Genomic DNA, 26,849 nt, shown 5'->3' with positions numbered 1-26,849 from the left:
AAGTTTTACTTTGTGTAATGATCCATCCACTCCAAGTCTTTATTTAAGCCTAATTTAATGGTGTCCAATGTGATATATGCCATCATGTGCCAGCAATGTCCCTCTGCCATGTACATTGGCCAAACCAGACAGTCTCTACGTAAAAGAATAATTGGACACAAATCAGACATCAAGAATTATAACATTCAAAAACCTGTTGGAGAACAGTTCAATTTCCCTGGTCACTCAATTACAGACCTAAAAGTTGCAACATTACAACAAGAAAACTTCAAAAAAAAGACTCCAATGAGAGACTGCTGAATTGGAAATAATTTTCAAAATGGACATCATTAAATTAGGTTCAGGAGCAAGGATTTAAAGTCCCTATCCCAGGTGAGGACCTGGCTGCAGTCTCTCTCTCTTTCTGGCCCAGTGAATGTTTAATAATTTACCCAGAATGAAAGAGCTCCAGCAGGAGTGATTAAGAGATATTCTACATCCTGGTAAGTAGGACATTCCCCCAGGATGTAGGGAGACCCTACTTAAAGTTCCTCCTCCATCTCCAGCAGAGCAAGGACTTGACTCTGGGTCTCCCATGTCCCACGTGAGCACTCTGGACTCCTCTGGCTCTCATCTTTGGCAGAAAATAACACTGCTCTGAAAGGTCTTTGTTTCGTTCCAATGTGGAATGAAAACAAATTTCAAACCCTCAAAATTTTTCACAAAGTTTAATCCTTGTTTTCCAGCCAGTGAGTGGGATATACAATAACAATGAGAGATGCTACTTTGCACACCACAGTAATCATGTCAGCTATAGCAATTTCATTTGCAGATATGGTTAACATAGTTTAAAAATCTCATGCTTTTCCTTTATTCATGTAGGTCTGCAGGACACAATGAAAACTGATACCAATACTCAGTTTGCTAAGAGTCACATCCTCCTTTGCGGCGATCTGCTTCAACTAGCCCAGCATTCATTATAATTAAGAAACTAAAAACTCCATTGGCAGAATAAAGATATGGATGTTTTTTACTGATGATGAATTAACAATTAATATGTGTTTTAATACAGCCAAATGCAAGATGATACATCTAGGGACAAAGTCTGTAGATCACACCTATAAGATAGGGGACGGTATCCTGGAAAGTAGCGACTCTGAAGAGGACATAGGGATAATGGTGGAAACCAACTGACCATGAGCTCCCAGTGTGATGGCCTAAGAGGGTGAACATGATTTGTGGATGTATAAACAGAGTGTAGTGGGGTGGTCCCCCGCTCCTGCCCTGAGGGGTTTAAAAAGCAGCCCTGGAGAGGGCTGCAGCTCTAAAAGCTGGGCTGATTGGGGAAGCAGCTGCAGCTGGGCCATGCTCCAATCAGACCACAGCTGGCCTGTATAAAAAGGCTGGGAGCCAGGAGCCCAAACAGTTTCCCTCTGCCTCTAGAGGGAGAAAGGCCTGGCTGCACTGAGCTAGAGACAGGATACCTGAGTGAAGCAGGGTTGGGGAAAGGCAGAGGAGCTGGGCAACTCCAGCCTGGAAAGCCCCAGGCTGGGGCCTAGCAGAAGGCCAAGGGGTACTGGGGGTTGCAGGAGGCAGCCCAGGGGTAAGCAAAGGCAGCATGTCCAAACCCAACCTTGCCAGTGGTGAGTAGGCTGATACTGCAGTCTGCCCCAGGGTTCAGGGGCTGGACAATGACTGGCAGTAGCCATATACTGAGGTGAGGTGGGGATAGAGGGTGGAGGTTCCCTTGGGACAGGGAGACCCAGAGAGAAAGGGGTTACTGCTCAGGGGCAGCACCCCAGCTTATAGGGCACCAGAGTCCAGGGAGGGACATGGGGGGCCAAGTGGTAGGGAATCACTGGCCTGCAGAGGGTGCTCCAGAGGCTGGAGAGCTAATTCCTGGAAGAAACCAGCAGGAGGTGCCGCAGGGGTGAGTCCACTCATTTATGCAGGAGAATAGCAAAGAAGAGTAGGACGGTAGTATTACTTGGGTATAAGGCATTAGTGAGACCATTACCTGAATACTAAGTATCAGAGGAGTAGCCGTGTTAGTCTGGATCTGTAAAAGCAGCAAGGAATCCTGTGGCACCTTATAGACTAACAGACGTTTTGGAGCATGAGCTTTCGTGGGTGAATACCCACTTCGTCGGATGCAACGACGAAGTGGGTATTCACCCACGAAAGCTCATGCTCCAAAATGTCTGTTAGTTTATAAGGTGCCACAGGATTCCTTGCTGCTTTTACCTGAATACTGTGTCCAGTTCTAGTGTTCACACTTCAAAAAGAATGTGGAAAATTGGCAAAGGATTCAGAGCAGAGCTCCAAGAGGGTTCAAGGTCTGGAGAACCTGCCTAACAGTAATTGCTCTGGAGCCTCTTCTGGCACCCAGATGTGTTAACATTCTGGGCACGCTGCATCCTCTTTCTCCTCTAAAGCTGCTGAGGTGCACATGTGCTGAGGTGAAATATTCCTGGGCAGTCCTCTCTATATTTGGGAATTTTAGTTCCTGGGGTAGGTACCCAGAGCATTGGCTGGTGCCTATAGTTGTATTTTTAAAATGTGAAGGAATTAATAAAATAAACATAGTCCACACGTCAACCTTTCTTGGCAGAATTACTGCTGCTGGATGACTGTGAAAGTGTGGGGCATTAACAGGAAAGTGCTGGATACCTTGGGGAATGGGTGTACAAATGTGTAGAAATTATAATATGCAGAGATGAATATATTGGTTGGTTTTGCAGGGTGTTGGCCCCAGGCACCCCACCCCACAGGGGGACTCTGCGATCATCCTGCTTCATTTTCCCAATTTAGCTCTCCATTAAACTCCTACACACCTAGGAGTTTTAAAATACCATTGCCCCTCTTCTGGCTTGATTTACTGAGCCATTACAAGGTAAATGCATGAGGGGGACTTAGGCAATGCAATTCTCATTGGGCACCTCGCTGCCCTCTGCACCTTTGAAAACCCTACTTGCCTGTAAATTTATCTGCATTTGAGGGCTGAGATGTCTGTGCTGACTGGAGAGCAGACTGAACTGTCTGCCAACAACATTGTTTTGTTTGAGATATTAAAAAAACAAACAAAAAGGAGCGAACAACTAGACAGAGAAAAGGGGAGAGAACAGCTACCCGTGCAGGCATGGGGCTTGAAGGGATGAAGAGGACACCCAGCCACTGCTTAGTTAGAGCTCCAGCAGCAAAAGTTTAGGAATTGCTTATCTAGAACAACAAGTCCTAAAGACAGGGTGTGAATCTTGGGGATTTGTGGGGGCAGGGGAAGCACAGAACAGCAGCAGTTCAAGTCATAGAATCTATGAGTCATAGACTTTAAGGTCAGAAGCAGGGCTGGTGCAACCATTTAGGCGACCTTGGTGGTCGCCTAGGGCACTGGGATTTGGGGGGCACCATTTTCTTAGGCAGCTACCACGGCGGCCGGATCTTCAGCCACCCCGGTTGCCGCCGGCATTTAGGCAGAGGGAGCTGGGGCATGGGAGCGCAAGGAGGGCTGCCTGCAGCAAGTAAGGGTGGGGAGGGCGGCACACAGGGGAACTCCCTGCCCCAGCTCACCCCTGCCCTGTTTCCTCTCTGAGCATGCTGTGGCTGCTTCACTTCTCCCGCCTCCCAGGCTTGTGGTGCCTAAGCTGATTGGAGCCACAGGTAGGGTGACCACATGTCCCGATTTTATAGAGACAGTCCCAATTTTTGGGTCATTTTCTTATATAGGCTCCTATTACCCCCCACCCTCTGTCCCGATTTTTCATATTTGCTGTATGGTCACCCTAGCCGCAAGCCTGGGAGGTGGGAGAAGTGAAGCAGCAACAGTGTGCTCGGGGAGGAGGCAGGGCAGGGATGAGCTGGGGCGGGGGGGGGTGCCTCAGGGCGGACGGTGGGAGGTGGGGAGCTGCCGCAAGGGGAGTGCTTCATGGCGGGAGGGGAAGCTGCCATGGGGGGGGCGCCTCAGGGCGGGGGTGCAAGGTGGAAGTTTCGCCTAGGGCACGAAACATCCTTGCACCGGCCCTGGTCAGAAGGGACCATTATGATCATGTAGTCTGACCTGCACAATGCAGGCCATATAATCTCACCCATCCACTTCTATAATAAATCCCTAACCTATGTCTGAGTTATTGAAGTCCTCAAGCTGCAGAGAATCCTCCAGCAAATGACCCGTGCCCCATGCTGCAGAGGAAGGCAAAAAACCTCTAGGGCCTCTGCCAATCTGCCCTGGAGGAAAATTCCTTCCCAACCCCAAATATGGTGATCAGTTAAACCCTGAGCATGTGGGCAAGACTCACCAGCCAGTACCCAGGAAAGAATTCTCTGTAGTAACTCAGATCCCATCCCATCTAACATCCCATCCGAGACCACTGGGCATACTTACTGTCCTTGCTGTCTCTGCTAACACAGAGGTGTTGAAGAGGTTGGGGGAGTCTTAGTTTTCAAAAAAGTTTGGGACATGTGGTTCTAGAGAGTGAGGGTTATTGTATCAATGCAGCTTTGCTCATGCTGGAGATAATGGTTCTGCCAAAATCAGGGCACTTGCGTGATGCAACTCAGCATTTTAGGCCTTGAGCCAATAACTTTCTGCAAAATGTCTGTCTGATAATCTACTAATGACTCAACAGTGTAACAGCTGACTGCACCCTCCTGCTTTCCTTTAAAAGGATGGTTGGTTGCTACATTCCCATACAGTAATACCTCCTGTCTCACTGCAGGTGATTGTGTGATCTCATGTAGCCACAGCTCATGCTGTTTTCTGTTCCATCTAGGATGGTGCTAGCTCTAGATAAATGGTTTTGGTGGCACGAATACTGGTTCCCACCAGGATTCTCCTGGGAGGACATTAAGGAATCTGGGAGTATCTCCTATCCCAAACCTCGAGATCTCCTGCACATCGTTCCCTATGCCCTGCTCTTAGTTGGTGTCCGATACCTCTTTCAAAGGTAAGCCAGTTTTTTTTCCCATTGCACTTACTTGATTCATCTAGCATTTTACTGCTAGCTTTTCTTCAGGACACTCCCTTTCCACTGCTCGATGATGACTGCATGGCAGAGTTGAGTCCTCACACTTTATATTAAGCTAAAGTGAGTCATACAACCCTAACGTTCAAAGCTGTTTAAACTGAACAGCAAAGTCTATTGTGCATATGCACCTCAATGGTCTAAAGCAGGGGTTCTCAAATTTCATTGCACCACAACCTCCTTCTGACAACAAAAATTACTACACAACCCCAGGAGCGGGGACTGAAGCCTGAGCCTGCTGGAGCTCCACTGTCCCAGGCGGGGGAATAGGGGGAAGGGGGCAAAGTCGAAGCCCAAGGGCTTCAACCTTGGACAGGGGACCTGTAATCTGAGCCCTGCCCCCCAGGGCTGAAGTCTTTGGGCTTCAGCCCCAAGGGGAGCGACTCTGGCTTTGGCTTTGACCCCAGGCCCCAGCAAGTCTAAACACCAGCCCTGGCGACCCCATTAAAACAAGGTTGTGACCCACTTTGGGATACCAACCCACAGTTTGAGAACTGCAGATCGACAGTATAGACTGAATAACATAATCTAAAGAAACCTAGCAGAAAGTCATAATTTTGCATGCATAAAAAATGTAATGCCAATAACTTCAGAGCCATTGAAATTTCCTTCAAACTCAGTGTACTCCTTTGATCATAATGAGATAACAAAGTAAGCCAAGTTTCAACAAAATTGCTTTAGCCACTGCTGCTCAGCAACATGTAAAACTTTTTACTGGAACACATGAGAAGGACGTTAAGCTTAGGTTCAATTTTTCACTTAAAAGTAATTTTTCCATTTCCCATCAACCACTTTGTGTTTTCTGAAGAATACAATGCATTTTCCTAAAACTTTTGTCAGATAATCTTAACTAAAGATTTGATTTGATGAAGTTTTTCAACTTAACCTTGTACTTAGTTTGAGTCAAAATTTATTAAAAATGGGAACTTTGAAAAGAAAAGTTTCCCCAAATTTCAGATTGCTTGTGCTATAAAATGGGTGGTTTGCTATGCTTCCAAATTCCCATATAGGGAAAATTAGTTTCAAATGTGCATTTGAAGAAATTAGGTTGCAATTAAACCAATTTATTGATGATACTTGTAGCCAGTCTTTGCCACAATAGTCACAATTTGCCCTTATTCAAAATGGCCACAATTTCCCATAACTTACAATACGATTGAAGCCATCCAATGAGATTGAAAGTATTTATGCCCTCAGAGAACATGGCTCCTATTTCACCAAAGGCCTGGGCATGTGCAAGTAAGGCTGCCCCTAGTAAAAAGGCCTACATTTCCCGTTGTTTCCTTTCAGGCTCAAGCCAGGCTGCCTCAGGAGAGATGGACATTTTCTCTTTGTGGTGATTACAAAGCTGGACAAGAAGCTGGACTTGTGACAAGCCCCAGCTCAGCCACTAGGGGTGGCTGCCAGGGCTCCTGGGAAGAGATGTAATGTTCTCTGCCAAAGTTGGATTCTCTTCTCAAAAGACTGAGTCTGGAGGTGGGAATTTGTACTTGCCTCCCTCCAAGTATTTCCTAGGACATCCACTTAATTTTGTTTGTCCCAACAGTTTTTTTTCTTGACTGGCATATTGTTTAAAATAGTCCTTTGACATTCAAAATACTACCCAGGGTTTACATTGGCCAGGCCTTGGTATACAGAGACCTCAGTCTGCTTAATGGCTTGGCAAATACATCATTAAAAATCCTTTTAATCTTTTATTAAGAATAAAGAAAAGCAGGGAAAACAAGTTAAAGCATTTGAAATGTAAAGTATTACATCAGGCTTTCATTTTAAAAACATCCCTTGTTCCCTCTCCCTTTAGCTGGAGAAAGTCTTTAGCTGGGGGGGAAAAGCCCTTGTCAGACAGTCTCTTAGTTAGTATCACAGATGGTGAGAACTATCCTTTGGGAGAAAGAAGTGAGCCGGGATGGGCTGGAACTGTTGTTTCTGCTGTTGTTAGAGTCCTATCCCAGGTGGTGGTTGGGATTCAATTGGAGCCGCTGGAGATGGTGGTATCATCTGGACCCCTCTCTCTGGCCCGACCAGGTCAGGATAGTTATAAGGATTAGGACAAAGAAGCTCTGGGGTCCCAGGAGATGATGATGGGGTGGGGGGTGGCAGCGATGATCATGGGCCTGTTAGTGAAGCTCTCTCCAATAGACAACAATTTTTCTCTCAAAGTCTTTTTCTTTAAGGACCCACAAAAAGAACCCCACATTTTGTCCACCAGTTAGGCCTAGTTTCCAGCACACCAGATTTGGACACTGATTTCTGATTCCACGTTTTTCTTGTTTGTCAAGCATGATATGGTCCCTGAATTATATCAGTAGGCTTTTTTGGTTGGACTAATTTAGTCTTTCTTCCTTTCATACCTTTCAACATCACCATTTGTTATATGTGACAAAGTTCCTCCTCTACCTTGGTGGGTCCTGCGCTTATTGGCAGATTTGCTCACCTCAGTGATCTTCCCCACAGTCTGGATCAACTCCTCCAGTGTCTGATCAGGAGTTGGGAGGTTTGGGGGGAACCAGGACCCGCCCTCTACTCCGGGTTCCAGCCCGGGGCCCTGTGGATTGCAGCTGTCTATAGTGCCTCTTGTAACAGCTGCATGACAGCTACAACTCCCTGGACTACTTCCCCATAGCCTCTACAAACACCTTCTTTATCCTCACCATAGGACCTTCCTCCTGGTGTCTGATAATGCTTGTACTCCTTAGTCCTCCAGCAGCATACCCTCTCACTCTCAGCTCCTTGTGCCTCTTGCTCTCACTTCCTCTCCTCTGGCTCCTCCATCCCAGACTGGAGTGAGCTCCTTTTTAAACCCAGGTGCCCTGATTAGCCTGCCTTGATTGGCTGCAAGTGTTCTAATCAGCCTGTCTGCCTTAATTGGTTCTAGCAGGTTCCTGATTACTCGAGTGCAGCCCCTGCTCTGTTCACTCAGGGAACAGAAAACTACTCATCCAGTGACCAGTATATTTGCCCTCTACCAGACTCCTGTACCCCACTGGCCTGGGTCTGTCACATATCCCTCCCTCCTGCTCAACACCAAGGGGTTGGGCAGCTTGGGATGCCAGACAGTGTACGCGTGACAAGCCATCGGCAATACCATGCCGGCTCCCTGCTCTGTGTTGCACAAGGAACTGGAAAGGTTGGAGAGATAAGAACGACCTGGTCAACCTTGTGTTCTTCTCCTTGTTCCGCTGCATCCATTGAATAGGGGCATGGTCGGTCACGTGGAAAATCTGCACCCGAGCAAGTAGTAGTGCAAAGCTTCCATGGCCCATTTTATGGTGAGGCACTCTCTCCCCACCACTGCATATGTTTGTTCTCTCGGAAGGAGTTTCCTACTGAGGTAGAGAATTGGGTGTTCCTCCTCCCCGACCATCTGTGATAGAATGACCCCCAACCCTACTTCCAGTGCATCTGTCTGCAGGATAAATTCCTTGGAGAAATCAGGGGCTATCAGTATGGAGTCACTGCATAGAGCAGTCCGTAGATCTGTGAATGCTTCCTCTGCTGCGTCAAACCATCTCACCAGATCAGGTCCACGGGCTTTCACTAGGTCTGTCAGGGGGCTTGCCCTTGTGGCAAAGTGGGGGATAAATCGTCTGTAATACCCCAGTACACCTAGGAATGCCCGGACTTTTTTCTTGCGACGTGGTCGGGGCCAATTTTGGATGGCCTCCAACTTGTTCACTTGGGGTTTTACCAGACCTTTTCCCACAATGTAGCCAAGATATTTGGCCTTTGTAAACCCTACAGCGCACTTGGCAGGGTTTGCTGTAAGGCCATCTCGCCTGAAAATATCAAGGACTGCCTCCACCTTCTCTAGGTGGGTTTCCCAGTCTGGGGTATGAATGACCATATCGTCCAAGTAGGCAGCAGCATAACTGTTATGCAGGCATAATAGCTTGTCCATGAGGCGCTAGAAAGTAGCTGGGGCCCCATGTAGTCCAAAAGGGAGAACAGTATATTGAAAAAGACCCTCTAGTGTAGAGAGTGCAGTCTTTTCCTTTGCGTCTTCTGCAAGGGGAATCTGCCAGTACCCCTTTGTCAAGTCTAGGGTAGTCAAGTACCGGGCACTCCTCCAACGGTCCACTAGCTCATCTATGTGAGGTATGGGGTACACGTCGAACTGGGATACTTCGTTTAGTCGCCAGAAGTCGTTGCAAAACCTTGTGGTGCCATCAGCTTTGGGCACCAGCATGATTGGGCTGGACCATTGACTGTGGGATTCTTCGATGATCCCCAACTCCAGCACTTTTTTTACTTCTGCTTTTATTTCCTCCTTTTTGGCCACTGGCATCCGATAGGGCCTCATTCTTATTCTGGCCCCAGGGTTCGTGACGATGTGGTGATATGTCTCCGTTTTTCGACCCGGTTTTGTCGAGAACACATCTTGGTTCCGGAAGATCATCTCAGACAACTCATTCTTCTGGTCTGGTGTTAAATCAGGAGATACTCTCACCTGTTTGGAAGACTTGTTTTCCTGGGTTAGGTCTTTTTGGACAGTTATGCACGCCTCTTGTGCATGCCAGGGTTTTAGAAGGTTGATATGATAAATCTGTTCTTGTTTTCGGCGTCCTGGCTGCCACACCTTGTAGGATACTTCCCCCATGGGTTCAACCACCTCATAGGGCTCCTGCCATTGGGCCAGAGTTTGCTTTCTGCTGTGGGTACCAACATCATAACCCGATCCCCTAGTTGGAACTGTTGGACTTTTGCCTGGCGATTGTAATGGGTTCTCTGGGCCTCCTGTGCCTTTTCCAAATGTTCCCGTACAATAGGGGTGACACGGGCTATCCGGTCTCACATCTGTATTACATGTTCTATTATATTTCTCCCCTCATTGGGTTCCTCTTCCCAAATCTCTTTGGCAATATCTAGTATGCCATGGGGGTAACGCCCGTATAATAACTCAAACGGGGAAAACCCAGTCGAGGCCTGAGGTACCTCCCAGATAGCGAACATAAGGTAGGGTAGTAGGGTGTCCCAATCCTTCCCGTCCCGACTTACCACCTTCCTTATCATAGCATTGAGGGTTCGGTTAAACCTTTCTACCAATCCATCAGTCTGTGGATGGTAGACTGAAGTTCTCAGGGTATGTATATGAAGCAGCGTACAGAGGTCCTTAATTAGTTTTGACATAAATGGGGTTCCTTGGTCTGTTAATATCTCCTTTGGTAGCCCCTCTCGGGCAAAGATCCCCACCAGCTCTTTGGCTATCGTTTTAGAGGCTATGTTCCACAGGGGGATGGCTTCTGGGTAGCGAGTAGCATAGTCCAAAACAACAAGTATATATTGGTGGCCCTTAGCCAGCTTCTCCTGGGGTTCCACTAGGTCCATGGCTATTCGCTCAAAGGGGACCTCTATGATGGGAAGGGGTACTAAAGGTGCCCTCAGGCGGGGACGGGGACTGTGCAGCTGACACTCTGGGCAGGACGCACAGTACCTCCGCACTTCTTCGTGTACTCCGGGGCAGAAGAACCATCGTAGGACTCATGCCAGGGTCTTCTCTACCCCCAAGTGCTCCCCAAAAAGATGACTATGAGCAAGACTTAATACAGCATTCTGGTGTTTTTGAGGTACTAGGATCTGCTGTACCTTCTGCCCCTGTACTGGTGCAACCCGATATAAGAGATTATTCTTCATTATGAAATAGGGTCCTGGGCCCTGGGTTTTCCCTTCCACGGGGAACCCATCTATTTCAGTCACCTCCTTTCTAATGTTGTCATACCTTGGGTCTTCAGCCTGGTCCCATCCAAAATTTCCTCTTCCGGGGATAATCTGCCTAAGATCTAGGGGCCCAGTCTCTGTTGCCTCTACTGGTTCAGAAGCATTAGGGTGGGGGTCAGACTCAGGTGCTTCTCCCTCCTGGGTGGCCTCCTTTTCAGCTGCTTGGGTCCGCCTACCTACGAGAGCGACCCCCTGGCTTTGGGTCAGTATTCGGGTTCCCAAGGCTTTAGCTGCCCTCCTTTCCCTTTTTGACTTTCTACCCTGTCTGTGAATGGAAAATAAATCTGGGGATATTTCAGAGAAGACTGAGGGTTGACAGTCTACTGTGGATGCCTCACTAACTTCAGGGTTCCCCTCTTTCTCCAATCCTCCTACTGGGAGTAAGTCTCCAAACCCTGGGAAGTCCCTCCCTATGAGCACCGGGTATGGGAGTTTAGGGACTACACCTGCTGCTACCTCAGTAGCGTTCCCCTGAATCTCGATTTTTACTGGGATAGTGGGGTAATAACCAACTGTCCCATGGATGCATGTTATCCCCGTACGCTTAGCCCGCAGCAGCTGACTACACTTCATGAGCTTCCCTGAGACAAGCGTGATAGCACTCCCCGAATCAACCAGTGCCGTGGTCTCTACTCCATTTAGCTTTACTGGTCTGGTGTACATATGTGGGGTTAGTGAGACCCCCCACAAGGTGGATTAGGGAGCATGGGTCTGCCCAGTTCCCCAGGTTACACTGCATCGGTTCCTCAGCATTGGGAAACTGTGCCGCTATATGTCCCCACTCCCCACAGGCATAACATCTGTATGGGGCCTTAGGAATTCCCCAGTATCTTGGTTTGGGCACTCTAACATCACGATCCTCTTCTCCCTTAGTGCTCCGACTCTTTGTGGCTTCTGGTGAGCCTTCAGCCCCTCTCTTTTTCCACCTGGGCCCTTCTGGTGGCCCAGTCACCCAGCTCTAGGGCTTGGTGCTGCTAGTTTAACCCGGGGTGCCTCTTCCTTAACTGGTCAGGTCAGCTCCCTCGCTGTCCTTCGTCTCTCTACCAGTGCGACAACCTCATCATAGGTGGAGGGTTCGTTCTGACTTACCCAGGCACGAAGGTCTGACGGTAGTCCCCTCATGTATCAGTTGATGACCAGAACCTCTAGTATCTCTTAAAGACTCCGGGACTCTGTTTGCAACCACTTTCGTGAGAGATGGATGATGTCATACAATTGGGACCGTGGGGTTTTGTTTTCCTGATACCTCCACTCGTGATGCTGCTGGGCCCGCACTGCAGTCGTTACCCCAGATCTGGCCAGGATCTCTGCTTTCAGCTCGGGGTAGTCTGCTGCAGCCTCTTCAGGCAGATCATGGTAGGCCTTCTGGGCCTCCCCACACAGGAATGAGGCAAGGATGCCAGACCACTGATCTCGAGGCCAGGCCTCCCGTAGGGCTGTCCTCTCAAAGGCCAGAAGGTATGCCTCTACATCATCCTCCTGCGTCATTTTCTGCAGCCAACGGCTGGCCCATATGATCTGCGTCCCATCATGGCCAGGGTTCAGCTCTGTAAGGGTCTTTACCTGGTTTACCAGTTCCCCCAACATAGCTCGGTCTTGAGAAGCCTGGTCCATCAGCAGGCGATTAGTCTCTTGTTGCAGCCACAATGCCTCCTGTTGGGCAGCTATCTGGAGACTGGTAGCCTCCTGCTGGGCTGCCGTAGCTTGTATCAACGCCTGCACTAGGTCATCCATTGTGATGAAAAAAAATAAAACCTTCTACCTTTTTTTTTTTAAAGCACCCTCCTTCTTCCGTCGCACTGTGCACACTAGATCCCACGTGTGACACGGTTGTGACAAAGTTCCTCCTCTACCTTGGTGGGTCCTGCCCTTATTGGCAGACTTGCTCACCTCAGTGATCTTCCCCACAGTCTGGGTCAACTCCTCTTGTGTCTGATCAGGAGTTGGGAGGTTTGGGGGGAACCCGGGCCCACCCTCTACTCCGGGTTCCAGCCCAGGGCCCTGTGGATTGCAGCTGTCTATAGTGCCTCCTGTAACAGCTGCATGACAGCTACAACTCCCTGAGCTACTTCCCCATGGCCTCCTCCAAACACCTTCTTTATCCTCACCACAGGACCTTCCTCCTGGTGTCTGATAACACTTGTGCTCCTTCGTCCTCCAGCAGCACACCCTCTCACTCTCAGCTCCTTGCACCTCTTGCTCCCAGCTTCTCACACACACTTCCTCTCCTCACCTGACTGGAGTGAGCTCCTTTTTAAACCCAGGTGCCCTGATTAACCTGCCTTGATTGGCTGCAGGTGTTCTAATCAGCCTGTCTGCCTTAATTGGTTCTAGCAGGTTCCTGATTACTCTAGTGCAGCCCCTGCTCTGGTCACTCAGGGAACAGAAAACTATTCATTCAGTGACCAGGATATTTGCCCTCTACCAGACTCCTGTACCCCACTGGTTTGGGTCTGTCACAAGGCCAACACCCTGGGACACCACTAGCTTCTCCTGTCAGCAGGAACCTAGAGGTCCTTGCTTTCCTGTCTCTCCCTTGCTTCCTCCCAGCCAGCTTTATATAGCAGGCTGGCCACTCAGACCCACAGGTGCATCCCCTCAGGTGATATGGGCATGGCCTCTCCGCCAGTCCTAACTAATCTCCCTTTTAAGCAGAGCTGGGTTAACAGGGCCTGGCTTGGATCTCCTAGCCAGCACCCTGTTACATTGCCCTTCTTTGAACCTTTTCTAATGCCAGTATATCTTTGAGATGAGGAGACCACATCTGTATTCAGTATTCAAGATCTGGGCGTAACATGGATTTATATAAGGGCAATAAGATATTCTCCTCCTTATTCTTTATCCCTTTAATGATTCCTAACATCCTGTTCGCTTTTTTGACTGCCACCGCACACTGCGTGGAAGTATTGAGAAAACTATCCATGATGACTCCAAGATCTTTGCTGATTAGTTGTAGCCGTCATGCAGCTGTTACAAGAGGCACTATAGACAGCTGCAATCCACAGGCCCTGGGCTGGAACCCGGAGTAGAGGGCAGGCCCAGGTTCCCCCCAAACCTCTCAACTCGTGATCAGACACAGGAGGAGTTGATCCAGACTGTGGGGAAGATCACTGAGGTGAGCAAATCTGCCAATAAGCGCAGGACCCACCAAGGTAGAAGAGGAACTTTGTCACAGTCTGTAAGATATATAAATAGTAGGTGGTGGGGATAGGCACGAACAATAAAAGAGCAGTGGTGCATGTACTTTGGAGCAGTCTCCGACTGAGTTTGTGGAGGGGCTGGGAGAAGGCACTGCTACAGGCAACTAAAATGATTAAGGGTTTGGAATGGGTCCCATGTGAGGAGAGATTAAAAAGGCTAGGACTCTTCAGCTTGGAAAAGAGGAGACTAAGGTGGGATGTGATAGAGAGATATAAAATCATGAGTGGTATGGAGAAAGTGAATTAGGAAAAGTTATTTACTTGTTCCAATAATATAGGAACTAGGGGTCACCAAATGAAATTAACGGGCAGCAGGTTTAAAACAAATAAAAGGAAGCTCTTCCTCACACAGCGCACAGTCAACCTGCCTGAGGAGGTTGTGAAGGCTGGGACTATAACTGAGTTTAAAAGAGAACTGGATAACTTCATGGAGGTTAAGTCCATTAATGGCTATTAGCCAGGCTGGGTAAGGAATGGTGTCCCTGGCCTCTGTTTGTCAGAGGGTGGAGATGGATGTCAGGAGAGAGATCACTTGATCATTACCTGTTAGGTTCACTCCCTCTGCGGCACCTGGTATTGGCCACTGTTGTAGACAGGATACTGGTCTGGATGGACCTTTGGCCATACTGGGTCAGACCATTCTTATGTTTTTAAGGACTCTCCCTATGCACATAAACAAAGTGGAGCACAAGCCCCCTGCCTGACCCAACAGAGGAATGAAAAACAGATGCCAGCTCTACCTATGTTTGTTGTACTGCTACCTCTTCTCATACAGTAACTCCTCACTTAACGTTGTTGTTATGTTCCTGAAAAATGCGACTTTAAGCAAAATGATGTAAAGCAAATCCAATTTCCCCATAAGAATTAATGTAAATGAGGGGGTTAGGTTCCAGGGAAAAAAATTTCACCAGACAAAAAACTATATATATATACACACAGTATAAGTTTTAAACAAATAATTTAATACTGGTACACAGTGATGATGATTGTGAAGTTTGGTTGAGGTGGAGGAGTCTGAGGGTGGGATATTTCCCCTATTTCTAAATGATGAACTAGCAATTGGTTGAGCCCTCAAGGGTTAACTCTCTCTCTACACAAGACAGCAGGAATGGAGGGAGATAAGGGAAATGCACCTAAGTACGCTGCCTTGTTAATTAGATCAGCTTTCTGATAGGCGGCTGCTGCTAGCTCCCTCCATCCTGAGTCCTGATCTGTCCGCCCTGCTCTATGGAAGGTGGGGTAATCGGGGTGCAGGAACAGGGCAGAGGGGGACACCCTGACAGCCCCCTCTTCCTCTCCCTCCCCCCCACAGCAAGCAGGAGTCTCAGGGAGCAGTTCCAAGGAAGAGGGCGGGAGCAGCACATGGCAGTGGGGGGAGGGACACAGCTGAACTGCAGGCAGCTGCTGCACAGGGAACTTAGGGAAGCAGGGAGCTGATGGGGGCTACCAGTCCACCCTGGTTCCAAGCCCCCACCAGCTAGCTGCAACAGGCTGCACTTCCTGCAAGCAGTGGACAAAGCAGGCGGCTGCCAAACGACCTTAGAAGGGAGCATTACACAACTTTAAACGAGCATGTTCCCTAATTCATCAGCAACGAAACAATGTTAACCAGGACGACTTTAAGTGAGGAGTTACTGTACAAGTAAAGTGAAGAAGTCAATATTTGTATCTTGTTAACTTGGGGATGGGATGGGCACCATCTTTAAATTTAAACACTGTGAGGAAAAATGCATGCACAAACTTACCTGAGGTCCCTTCCACTTCATCAGTCTCCTCAGCAGTGAAGTCTCAAGCAAGTTCTGGCTCACAGCATGGCTGGAGTCCCCCCACTGTGTCTCTCCATTATCCTTGCTGTTCATGGCAGGGATCTCTGTGTTGTGCTCCTCCAAGGTATCCACAGGGATCTGCAGAGTGCTGGTGGGATCTCTGACAAGTATGGTATGAAGTTCATTGTAGAAGCACCAGGCTGCAGCCTAGCATCAGAACTATTGCTGCACTCCCTGGCCTTGTGGTACCCCTGATGCCTTTTCTTTGCTTTCACACAGCACTTCTGCTGATCCCTGTCATACTTCTTTGCCTGCATCCCCCATGCAATCTGCTCATAGATGTTCACATTTCTATGGCTAGTCAATAGCTGTGCTTGCATTGCCACTTCTCCCACAGGCCCAGGAGATCCAATTCTTCATGTGTACTCCAAGCAAAAGTGCATCTAGTACCTCTTTGTGTTTATGGAGCTGGCATGGGCAGTTGGGCAGTTCTATACAACAAGGATGAGCTGCTAGGTTTGCTCACCAGGGTGCAATCAGGAAAAAATCATTTCAAAAACAATTTTAGAGTTGGGGTGGCTCCTGGTCTCTGAGCCCTAGCCAGTGCAGTTTACAATTCTGACTAAGAGGGGTCACTGTCACAGGGGATGGGGCATTGTGAGACAGCTATGGAGGGCTGTTAGGGATGACAGGCCGTGCAATGTTGGCACTTGCGCTGTGTCAATCTCAGTAGGTCAGAAGGTGTTCCAAGAAGGAGGAATGCTAGGCAGAGACAGGCTTCACCTAAAGAAGAGAGGGAAGGGTGTCTTTGCAAGCAGGCTGGCTAACCTAGTGAGGAGGGCTTTAAACTAGGTTCACTGGGGGAAGGAGACCACAGCAGCGTAGCTAGGGGGGAGCAGGAGTAGCTAGGGTGGAGTAGGGGTAGAGGCCGCTACCCCACTAAGCATGCTTCAAAAAGTGGCGACTTAGGGGTTAACATGGCGCCAGCGGCCCTGCACTCTGCTCTGAAGCTTGGCGCTGCCGTCGCTGGGCTCCTGCAGCCAAGCTTCCTCCCCCAGCTGCCCTGATAAATGGCTCCCAGCTGATCAGTGGCAAGGAAGGGCAGGGCCTGGGGGAAGAGAGCTGAGCTCCAGCAAGCTGCTGGTCGCTCCTGGGAGGAGGAGAGGTGGGGGCCCAGCTCCAGCAATACTTGAGGCCGGGTGTCCCCTCATGCCTTCCGGCCCCGACTTGCTGCCCCCGCCCCCACCTCGCCTTTCACGGGCTCCCGACCCTGTCACTTGCGTGTGCTGCCTCCGGGAAGCAACTTCTGCCTCAGGGTCCTAGTGCCCCCATCTCACTGCCAGGGCAGACGGACTGAGCCCACCCTTCCTCCTCAGACCCTTTCATTTTCCAGCAGGACCCTCCAGCAGCACAGGGGGCCCCCCTGCCTGCAATCACCGCTCCTGCCCCATGCTGGGCAAGGAGGCAGCCCCATCCCTCAGTGAGGCTACAGTCAAGGGCAACAGCAGGGGAAGAGGTGCACGCCGCACCCCCTGGCACCCACCACAAGGGAGGCAAAGGTGATTCCTGAACCTGAGAGGGACCCTGGGAGCACATGCAGTGACAGTGGAGTTTGGGCGGGGGCAGGTTCCGGGCACCACCAAAATTTCTACAAACATGCCACCCCTGGGCATGCCCCTCCAGCCATAGGGGCAGGGGCACCCACCCACCAGTCAACTGTTTGAAGCTCATGGGGGCCACAAGCCATCAGCTGTTCGGACAGGGCGGGGGCAGCAGGATAGCTAGGGCAATGCTGTTTAGCTGGTTTTTGGCCACCAGCCAATCAGTGAGGGGAACTCTGCTCCTGGAGCAGGGGCCGGCTGGGCTGAGCTGAGCGACCCCACAGGTTCGGTGCAGTCCCACGTCCTTCTCCTAGCTGCTTCTTGTGGCAGGCCTGCTTTCTCTGGCTCTGCAGCTCCTAACCTCTCACCCAACTAAAGGCAGCCAGTAGCAGCAGCTGGTAAGTGTATTTCAAAGGGGGCCTTGTGGTGAGGGTGGCTGAGGGGAGGGGACTGAAACTCCATCCCAGGGTGCTGTGCTGAGAGCCAGCGCCTGGCTGCTGGCGGGGTGGCTGTCTGCATGGGGGGGGGCCACTAGCTGCCACCCAGCTCTCTGCATCTGGCAGGGGGCTCAGCCAGAGGCATCTCCAAAAACATCCCCTGCACCCCCGCAGCACAGAGAGACTGAGAATACCAGCCCCTGCCGGGCAGCTGGACCATGGTGGGCAGGGGGGCATCTCCTGATCTCCTGCGGGGTGTGGTGCCCCCCTGCTTTCCCTCCCTGCCCAAGCAGAGATGCCTGCCTCTGAGACAGTGGCCATGTCCATATGGTGCACTTAGTCCCCCTCCCTGACATCTGGGTGACAGCCGCAGTTCCCCTCTCCTACCTCTCCCACCCCTATCCCTTCCCCACTGCCTCTTCCCTTGCACTCCCTAAGAGACAGTCAGGGAAAACCTTCCTAGCAGTGCAATCTCTGCCTTCGGGGTGTGTATGGAATTGTCTTCCAAGGGAAGGCTGTTGTAATGGTCTGTGTTAATCCATGTGCTCTGGCAAACACAAGTCCAGACATAATGTTGAGGGGGAGGTAGGAGGGGGAAACCTGAATTGTCTCCTAAGGGAAGGGCTAGTGATCATGTTGGGGGCAGGGTGGCGGGGAACATTGCTGAGTCCCAGGGTTGAGTAATTCTCTGGTGATGGTGGTCATTGAATTGCTAATTGTCATTCACTTGCCGCACCAGAGCTGGTGATGGTTGTTTAACATTCACCCAGCCATTTGGTCAAGTGACCTTGTTGTTTCTTGGGAATTGCCTTCTGTAACTTGTATAATTCCATCCTGAGAGTACAAATTCTGGTACTAAAGGCCTGGAGGGGAGCCCATATTGCCTTGCAGCGGGATTGGGAATTAGTGCCCTGAGGTGCAACTCCTCCTATTGTGCCAGTGTAGATCCTGCTGTTAGTACAGCTATTTGCAGGTGTCCTTGTGTTTAACTGAACCTTTGAACTCAGTCCCTGAGTGTATCCTCACTAAGCTGAGAGCTAAACGGACCCTACTATCCTGCTGTGTGGATCCCAGTGGGCTTGTATTGTGAATTTTTGGCCTGCACATGTGGCTGTATTTATCTCATTGTGCTGATAGTGCTACTTCCTTAATGGGATGATGACATTATGCTAAGATGAATCGTGAAAATAGTGTCCTGGTGTGACGGTCACTCTGTGCTGTTCATGTGAATCTTGCATTTTTGTCTGCTGTGTTGGTGTAGCCCTGTTGTTCCCAGGAAATTAGAGCCACAAGGTGGGTGAGGTAATATCTTTTATTGGAGCAACTTTTGTTGGTGCGAAAGAGAGAGAGGCTTTGAAGCTTTCACAGAGTTCTCTCTTCTTCAGGAAGAAGAGTTCTGTGAAAGCTCAAAAGCTTGTCTCTCTCTCTCACCAACAGAAGCTGGTCCAATAAAATATATTACCTAACCCACCTTGATATATATTACACACACACACACCCATATTACCTAACCCACCTTGATATATATTAACTCCCCCCCCATATTACCTCACCCACCTTGATATATATTACACACACCCCCATATTACCTCACCCAGCTTTCCGGAAGTGAGTTTTCATGATGACATGGGAAGTGCTCTGACTGGTCCTGACTTCTCTGTATCAGCCCCTCTAGCTTGCACTGCAGCCCAGTACCTGGGGGCTGGGGGCCTGCAGTGCTGAGACTCTGCGAGATCAGGGACACTCAGACCAATCTGGGAGGGGAAGGGCACCTCCTCCTCAGCCTCCCTCTCTTGCTGCCTCCTTTTCCCAAGTGGTCTCATGATGCATAGAGCCAGTGTGGCTAGGTGCTGCACTGGAGAGTCTCTCAGTGCAGCCCCCTACCCCCTCTCTCCTGCTCGAACCCCCAACAGACCCTGTGCACCTTTATCCAATTGTCTCTCTCATGCGGGGGACTGTGCCCCCCATTGCTTCTGTGTGCTGCCTGCTTCCAGGGGCCACAGATTACAGAGCAGCCCCCTCAGAAGAGATGAGAGAGGTTGTCCCACCGGGTGCGTGCAAGCAATGGCCCCCTCACAGCGAGACGCTGCTCTGCCCCTGCCTCCGTCTGGGTGGTGACCCCGGCCTGAGGCAGCGTGAGCTGAGCATGAGGGCTGGGGGCCAGTCCAGCAAGCCTGATCACTGACACCCCAGGTGTGCCCAAGTGTGGAGCTAGTGCTCCGGGCTTCTCCTTCATTCAGTGACACATCAGTGGGACTTGCTTTCTTCCTGCAGAATTTGCCTTTCAGAAAGCAAACCAGCCCCCTCGCCCCCCAGTCCTTTTCATTGGGATCCTGGGGGCTCAGGTTGGGGGCTTGGAGTGGATCTGGGCGCTGAGCTGAGAACAGGGGCAGAGCCCAAAGGATCAAGTCAGTGGCTGGTCATCCTCAGACCCCAGCCCACTCCTGGGTCTGCTGTGCCCAAACTTCAGCCGGGAGCCACGCAGGGAAGGAGACCTTGGTGCAAGCAAACTGCTTCTCCTTTGGAGCTTTTAATTAAAAAAAGGCAGAAATCTGGTGGCTCCAGACAGTCCGGAGTCTTTTTTTCACATGGAGGGGTAAGCTCCTAGTTTGTCCCCTCCGCCTCAGAGGCTGCCTGCCCCTCTTTGGGGGCTTTCCCTTTACAGCACTCACCTGCCAGGAGGTTGCAGTTTGAGTCTGGGGCTTTTGAGAGACAGACCCCTGGTGGTGTCGAGCTCCCCCGCCCCCCCCCCCACCCACACACACACACACCCCAGCTGGTCTCAGCTGATCCCTTTGCTACAGTGTGTCTGTCCACAGGCCAGGGAGTGGATGCTGTAGGGGCTGGGCCAGCTTCGCAGTGCTTAGCTCTGGTGCCTCTCCTGAGCTGGCAGAGGGGTTTGCGGGGGGGCGCCCCCCCACTTGGACCCAGCCTTGGTCTTGTGACACAGCAAATCTGGTGTTGGGACGGGTATGGTGCATGGGGGGAGGAAAGCCCCTGGTATCAGGCAGTAGTTTCCATCACATAGTCAAATGTGGTAGAAACGTCATCTGTACACTTGTAACACTTACCACGACAGCATTAGTCAGTCTTGTAACATGCGAATCCCTTGCAAGAGCCAAGAGGCCCACATTTTTTAAAAATATTTTGTCTTCGCCCTTTTGTCAGCGCTTTTATAAATGCAGAATAACACACAAACTTATAAAACTATATCATTCTTGTGTTTTTATTTCAAGTACAAAATAAATATGTATAATGAATTTAAAAGTATGTAATTAGTAATGTGATATGTCAGGTTGCGCCTTTTTTTATGTGTTTGCTCCCCCGATGTTAGAACCTGGCTATGCCCCAGCCAAAGCTCTGAGGTAAGTGGGATACCAGGAGGAAGCACAAGCAGGAGAGTGCAAGAGGGGAGGACTCCTGTCTCAGACTGAGAAAATGGGGCAATCAGCGAACTATCTTAAGTGCCTATACGCAAATGCAAGAAGCCTGTGAAACAAACAAGGAGAACTGGAAGTCCTGGCACAGTCAAGGAATTATGATATGATTGGAATAACAGAGACTTGGTGGGATAACTCAGATGACTGGAGTACTGTCATGGATGGATATAAACTGTTCAGGAAGGACAGGCAGGGCAGAAAAGGTAGGGGAGTTGCACTGTATGTAATAGAGCAGTATGACTGCTCAGAGCTCCGGTATAAAACTGCAGAAAAACCTGAGAGTCTCTGGATTAAGTTTAGAAGTGTGAGCAACAAAGATGATGTCGTGGTGGGAGTCTGCTACAGACCACCAGACCAGGGGGATGAGGTGGACGAGGCTTTCTTCTGGCAACTAGCAGAAGTTACTAGATTGCAGATGCTGATTCTCATGGGAGACTTTAATCACCCTGATATCTGCTGGGAGAGCAATACAGCAGTGCACAGGGAATCCAGGAAGTTTTTGGAAAATGTAGGGGACAATTTCCTGGTGCAGGTGCTGGAGGAACCAACTAAGGGCAGAGCTCTTCTTGACCTGCTGCTCACAAACCGGGAAGAATTAGTAGGGGAAGCAAAAGTGGATGGGAACCCGGGAGGCAGTGACCATGAGATGGTTGAGTTCAGGATCCTGACAGAAGGAAGAAAGGAGAGCAGCAGAATATGGACCCTGGACTTCAGAAAAGCAGACTTTGACTCCCTCAGGGAACTGATGGGCTGGATCCCCTGGGAGAATAACATGAGGGGGAAAAGAGTCCAGGAGACTTGGCTGTATTTTAAAGAATCCTTATTAAGGTTGCAGGAAAAAAACATCCTGATGTATAGAAAGAATAGTAAATATGGCAGGCAACCAGCTTGGCTTAACAGTGAAATCCTTGCTGATCTTAAATGCAAAAAGAAGCTTACAAGAAGTGGAAGATTGGACAAATGACCAGGGAAGAGTATAAAAATATTGCTCAGGCATGCAGGAGTGAAATCAGGAAGGCAAAATCACACTAGGAATTGCAGCTAGCAAGAGATGTTAAAAGTAACAGGAAGGGTTTCTACAGGTATGTTAGCAATAAGAAGAAAGTCAAGGAAAGTGTGGGCCCCTTACTGAATGAGGGAGGCAAACTAGTGACAGAGGATGTGGTAAAAGCTAATGTACTCAATGCTTTTTTTGCCTCTGTCTTCACAAACAAGGTCAGCTGCACTGGGTAGCACAGCATGGGGAGAAGGTGACCGGCCCTCTGTGGAGAAAGAAGTGGTTAGGAACTATTTAGAAAAACCGGATGAGCACAAGTCCATGGGGCCACATGCGCTGCATCTGAGCGTGTTAAAGGAGTTGGCGAATGTGATTGCAGAGCCCTTGGCCATTATCTTTGAAAACTCCTGGCGATCAGGGGAGGTCCCGAATGACTGGAAAAAGGCTAATGTAGTGCCCATCTTTAAAAAAGGGAAGAAGGAGAATCCGGGGAACTACAGGCCAATCAGCCTCACCTCAGTCCCTGGAAAAATCATGGAGCAGGTCCTCAAGGAATCAATTCTGAAGCACTTTGAGGAGAGGAAAGTGATCAGGAACAGTCAGCATGGATTCACCAAGGGCAAGTCATGTCTGACTAACCTAATTGCCTTCTATGATGAGATAACTGGGTCTGTGGATGAGGGGAAAGCAGTGGATGTGTTATTCCTTGACTTTAGCAAGGCTTTTGATATGATCTCCCACAGTATTCTTGCCAGCAAGTTAGCCTGGGCTGGATGAATGGACTATAAGGTGGATAGAAAGCTGGCTAGATCGTCGGGTTCAACGGGTAGCAATCAACGGCTCCATGTCTAGTTGGCAGCCGGTTTCAAGCGGAGTGCCCCAAGGGTCCGTCTTGGGGCCGGTTTTGTTCAATATCTTCATTCATGATCTGAAGGATGCACTCTCAGCGAGTCTGCAGATGACACTAAACTGGGAGGAGTGGTAGATATGCCAGAGGGTAGGGATCAGATACAGAAGGACCTAGACAAATTAGAGGATTGAGCCAAAAGAGAGCTGGAGAGGTTCAACAAGGACAAGTGCAGAGTCCTGCACTTAGGACAGAAGAATCCCCTTCACTGCTACAGACTAGGGACCGAATGGCTAGGAAGCAGTTCTGCAGAAAAGGACCTAGGGATTACAGTGGACAAGAAGCTGGATATGAGTCAACAGTGTGCCCTTGTTGCCAAGAAGGCTAACGCCATTTTGGGCTGTATAAGTAGGGGCATTGCCAGCAGATCGAGGGACGTGATCATTCCCCTCTATTCCACATTGGTGCGGCCTCATCTGGAGTAGTATGTCCAGTTTTGGGCCCCACACTACAAGAAGGATGTGGACAAATTGGAAAGAGTCCAGCAGAGGGCAACAAAAATGATTAGAGAGCAGGAGCACATGACTTCTGAGAAGAGGCTGAGGGAACTAGGATTGTTTAGTCTGCAGAAGAGAAGAATGAGGGGGGATTTGATAGCTGCTTTCAACTACCTGAAAGGGGGTTCCAAAGAGGATGGATCTAGACTATTCTCAGTGGTACCAGATGACAGACAAGGAGCAATGGTCTCAAGTTGCAATGAGGGAGGTTTAGGTTTGATATTAGGAAAAACTTTTTCACTAGGAGGGTGGTGAAGCAGTGGAATGCGTTCCCTAGGGATGTGATGGAATCTCCTTCCTTAGAGGTTTTTAAGGTCAGGCTTGACAAAGCCCTGGCTGGGATGATTTAGTTGGGAATTGGTCCTGCTTTGAGCAGGGGGTTGGACTAGATGACCTCCTGAGGTCTCTTCCAACCCTGATATTCTATGAGCCATGACGCCACACCCTTGGGGGAGGTGGTGTTACTGTGTCATTGTAATGGGGCACTTACATCGGCCATAGACAAATTGGAGTGTAGACAGGTGCACAAATAGGTAGACATAAGGCAACTGATGTTGACCCAACTTTGTGGCGCAGAGCAGCTGACTGAGGCACTGTAGTGTCTGCTCAAGACTCAAAGCTTTTAAACTATTCTCTTTATTTGTTTAATCAAATGCTCTTATTTCTTAACCCTATTTAAGCTATTGCCTCTGTTCATACTGAAGTGCCACAATCGTGCCAATTTGCAGCTGTGTTTGTAGTTCATCCATGTTTGTGAACTTGTGTTCAGTGTTACCAACTGTAATGGGGGGGGGGTACTCATCTCTTGAGCACCTCCTACTGCTGTGTGCGGTACTACAGTCTTTTCCTTGCTCCTGGTGTCCTCTGTAGGTTATCGACCTTGCTTGGTAGGTTTTCAGTCGTTCAGCCCTCTGGCCAGGTCACACACTCAAAATGAACATCTTCCAGTGTAGCAGTAGTCCTGTTTTCCCTCACCAGGGACTTTAGCCCCAGCTGTAGGGCTTTTAAATTCAGCCCTTCTCTCAGAGTTCCAAACAAACCTTGTTCCCTTCTCCGGGGTTAGATTAGGCTTGTTCCCCATCCTTCTTGGGGTTTACACCGCTTTCTCAGTGACCACTGGAGGAGCGCAGGCCCACCTACAATGCTGAGTTCAACTCTGGGATCCTATAAACAGCAGTCATGTACTGTTCACTTCAATTCATTGCTGTACTTCCCTGGGCCTCTTCCCACCTGGCCCCTGTATCACCACCTCTTACCTCAGGTTAAAGTTCTCCACTCCTCTCTCTCTCCCAGTTTAAACTCTGGTTATCTCTCAAGCTCATTTGGCCAGAGAGGAGCACCCTTCCTTGCCCTTCTGGTCTCATCCAGGAACTGTCCTGCTACGGTTCTGCGGCTCCTTTTTATCTGAGCCTGCTGGGCTCCGACTGGCTGCTTCTGTGAGGCATCTATAGGCAGACCCAACTTCACTGTTCCTTTCCTGGGGCGGGGTGTAGTAGGAACACTCCAAACTTCACGATTTCATCATGGGTTTTATGATAGTTAGTCCTTTTTCTTACCACTCTAGACCCTGGAGTCACTGACACATCATAATCCCCACTTCCATGTTTTTAAAAAAAGCAAGTTTCTAGCAGTGGTTATAGAGATCGTGTGGTTTTAGAGAAATGCTGGCAAATGTGTGCAAAATACAGAAGAGAAATAAAAAACTTCAAATCCATATTATTAAAAATCTCATGATTTTGAAGCCAACCTTGAATTTTGATGGTCTGACTCACCATTTTTTCAATGCTTGGGGTTGGCCATACTGTTTTCATATGTATATTTAATTGAGTGCACATTCGATACTGAGTGTATTATTTTGGCACTGGAGCATGTCACAGTTCTGGTCAGATGGTGATACCAGAAATGCATGTTTGTACTTGGACATTATGTGGCATCACCAGGTGACCACAGTGTCTTTATGCCAGATCAGTGGGATTAAATGTGCATCAGCAATACCGTGACACCTACAGGACTGACTGACACCTCACTTGGCTGAAACCTACTTGTGGTCTCTTGCAGATTCATAGCCCTGCCCCTGGGCAGAAAGCTGGGGGTGAGGGACAAGGTGAGAGTGAACGCTCCACCCAATCCTGTGCTGGAAACCTTCTACGCTACTCACAGCAAGAAGCCAAAGGAGGTGAGTTCCTTCTTCTACCATCCTCTTAGATTCAGACCCTTGCATCCAGGCACCTTCTTATCACTAGTAAGCTACAATTTAATTGAACTGAGCTCTCATTTGCTAGTTATGAATCCCCATAGTCACATTGTACATTGCAGGTGGCACCTGCATGTAGAATGCTGAAAAATCCATTTTTTTCATAAAATTTTTCAAATGAAAATATTTACAAATTTTGAATTTTCCTTCCTCTTTCTACCCCTTTGTTTGTTCTCTCTATTTCTGCAACAAGATTAATGATCATAGAATATCAGTGTTGGAAGGGAGCTCAGAGTGTCATCTAGTCCAACCCCCTACTCAGGGTAGGACCAATTCCCCGACAGATTTTTGCTCTAGATCCCTAAGTGACCTCCTCAAGGATTAAACTCACAACCCAGGTTAATGCTCAAACCACTGAGCTATCCCTCCCCCCAACCTATGAGGCATAGGTGGTTTTGTTTTTCCACTTTATTTTGTTTTCTTTTTCTAGTCTTTAATTGCAAAACTTCTCCAATTTTGGAAAAGTTTAAGTGGCAAAAAGAAAATCTGTAACTTTTCCAGAGTTGAAGTTTTGAAAAGTTAAAGAATGGAAAAGGGGGGGGGGAAGGGAACATCATTTGTTTTATTGAATTCAGTGAGAAGTTATGATAAAATAGGGACAAAGAAAAACAAATATCTGAAACTTTAAAATCCCTTGTTTTCAAAAACTGAATGAAATGAAAATTTCCCATAGAAAATTATCATAAAATGAAATCTTCCACAAAAGTTTTGGTTTTGATGAAATCCAATTTTCAGCAGGAAAATGTTTTAGTCAAAACATTTTGGCCAGTTCTGCCTTCATGTAATGACTCATCTCACTCTGCATTTAATGCTAATTCTCTGTGAAGAATGAGTTTTTAGATTTTGCTGTTCATAGAATATCAGAGTTGGAAGGGACCTCAGGAGGTCATCTAGTCCAATCCCCCTGCTCAAAGCAGGGCCAATCCCTAACTAAATCATTCCAGCCAGGGCTTTGTCAAGCCTGACCTTAAAAACCTCTAAGGAAGGAGATTCCACCACCTCCCTAGGGAACCCATTCCACTGCTTCACCACCCTCCT

General features: G+C 48.9%; 1 pseudogene; it reads left to right on the top strand.

The window, feature by feature from the left end:
* The first annotated feature begins 21,043 nt into the window (after positions 1-21,043).
* LOC127040390 (ceramide synthase 4-like) overlaps positions 21,044-26,849 on the top strand; it is a 38,490-nt pseudogene continuing 32,684 nt past the window's right edge.

The sequence above is a fragment of the Gopherus flavomarginatus genome, chromosome 24 (assembly GCF_025201925.1).
Source record: "Gopherus flavomarginatus isolate rGopFla2 chromosome 24, rGopFla2.mat.asm, whole genome shotgun sequence".
Lineage (NCBI taxonomy): Eukaryota > Metazoa > Chordata > Testudines > Testudinidae > Gopherus > Gopherus flavomarginatus.
This window is presented reverse-complemented; position numbering and strand designations above follow the sequence as displayed.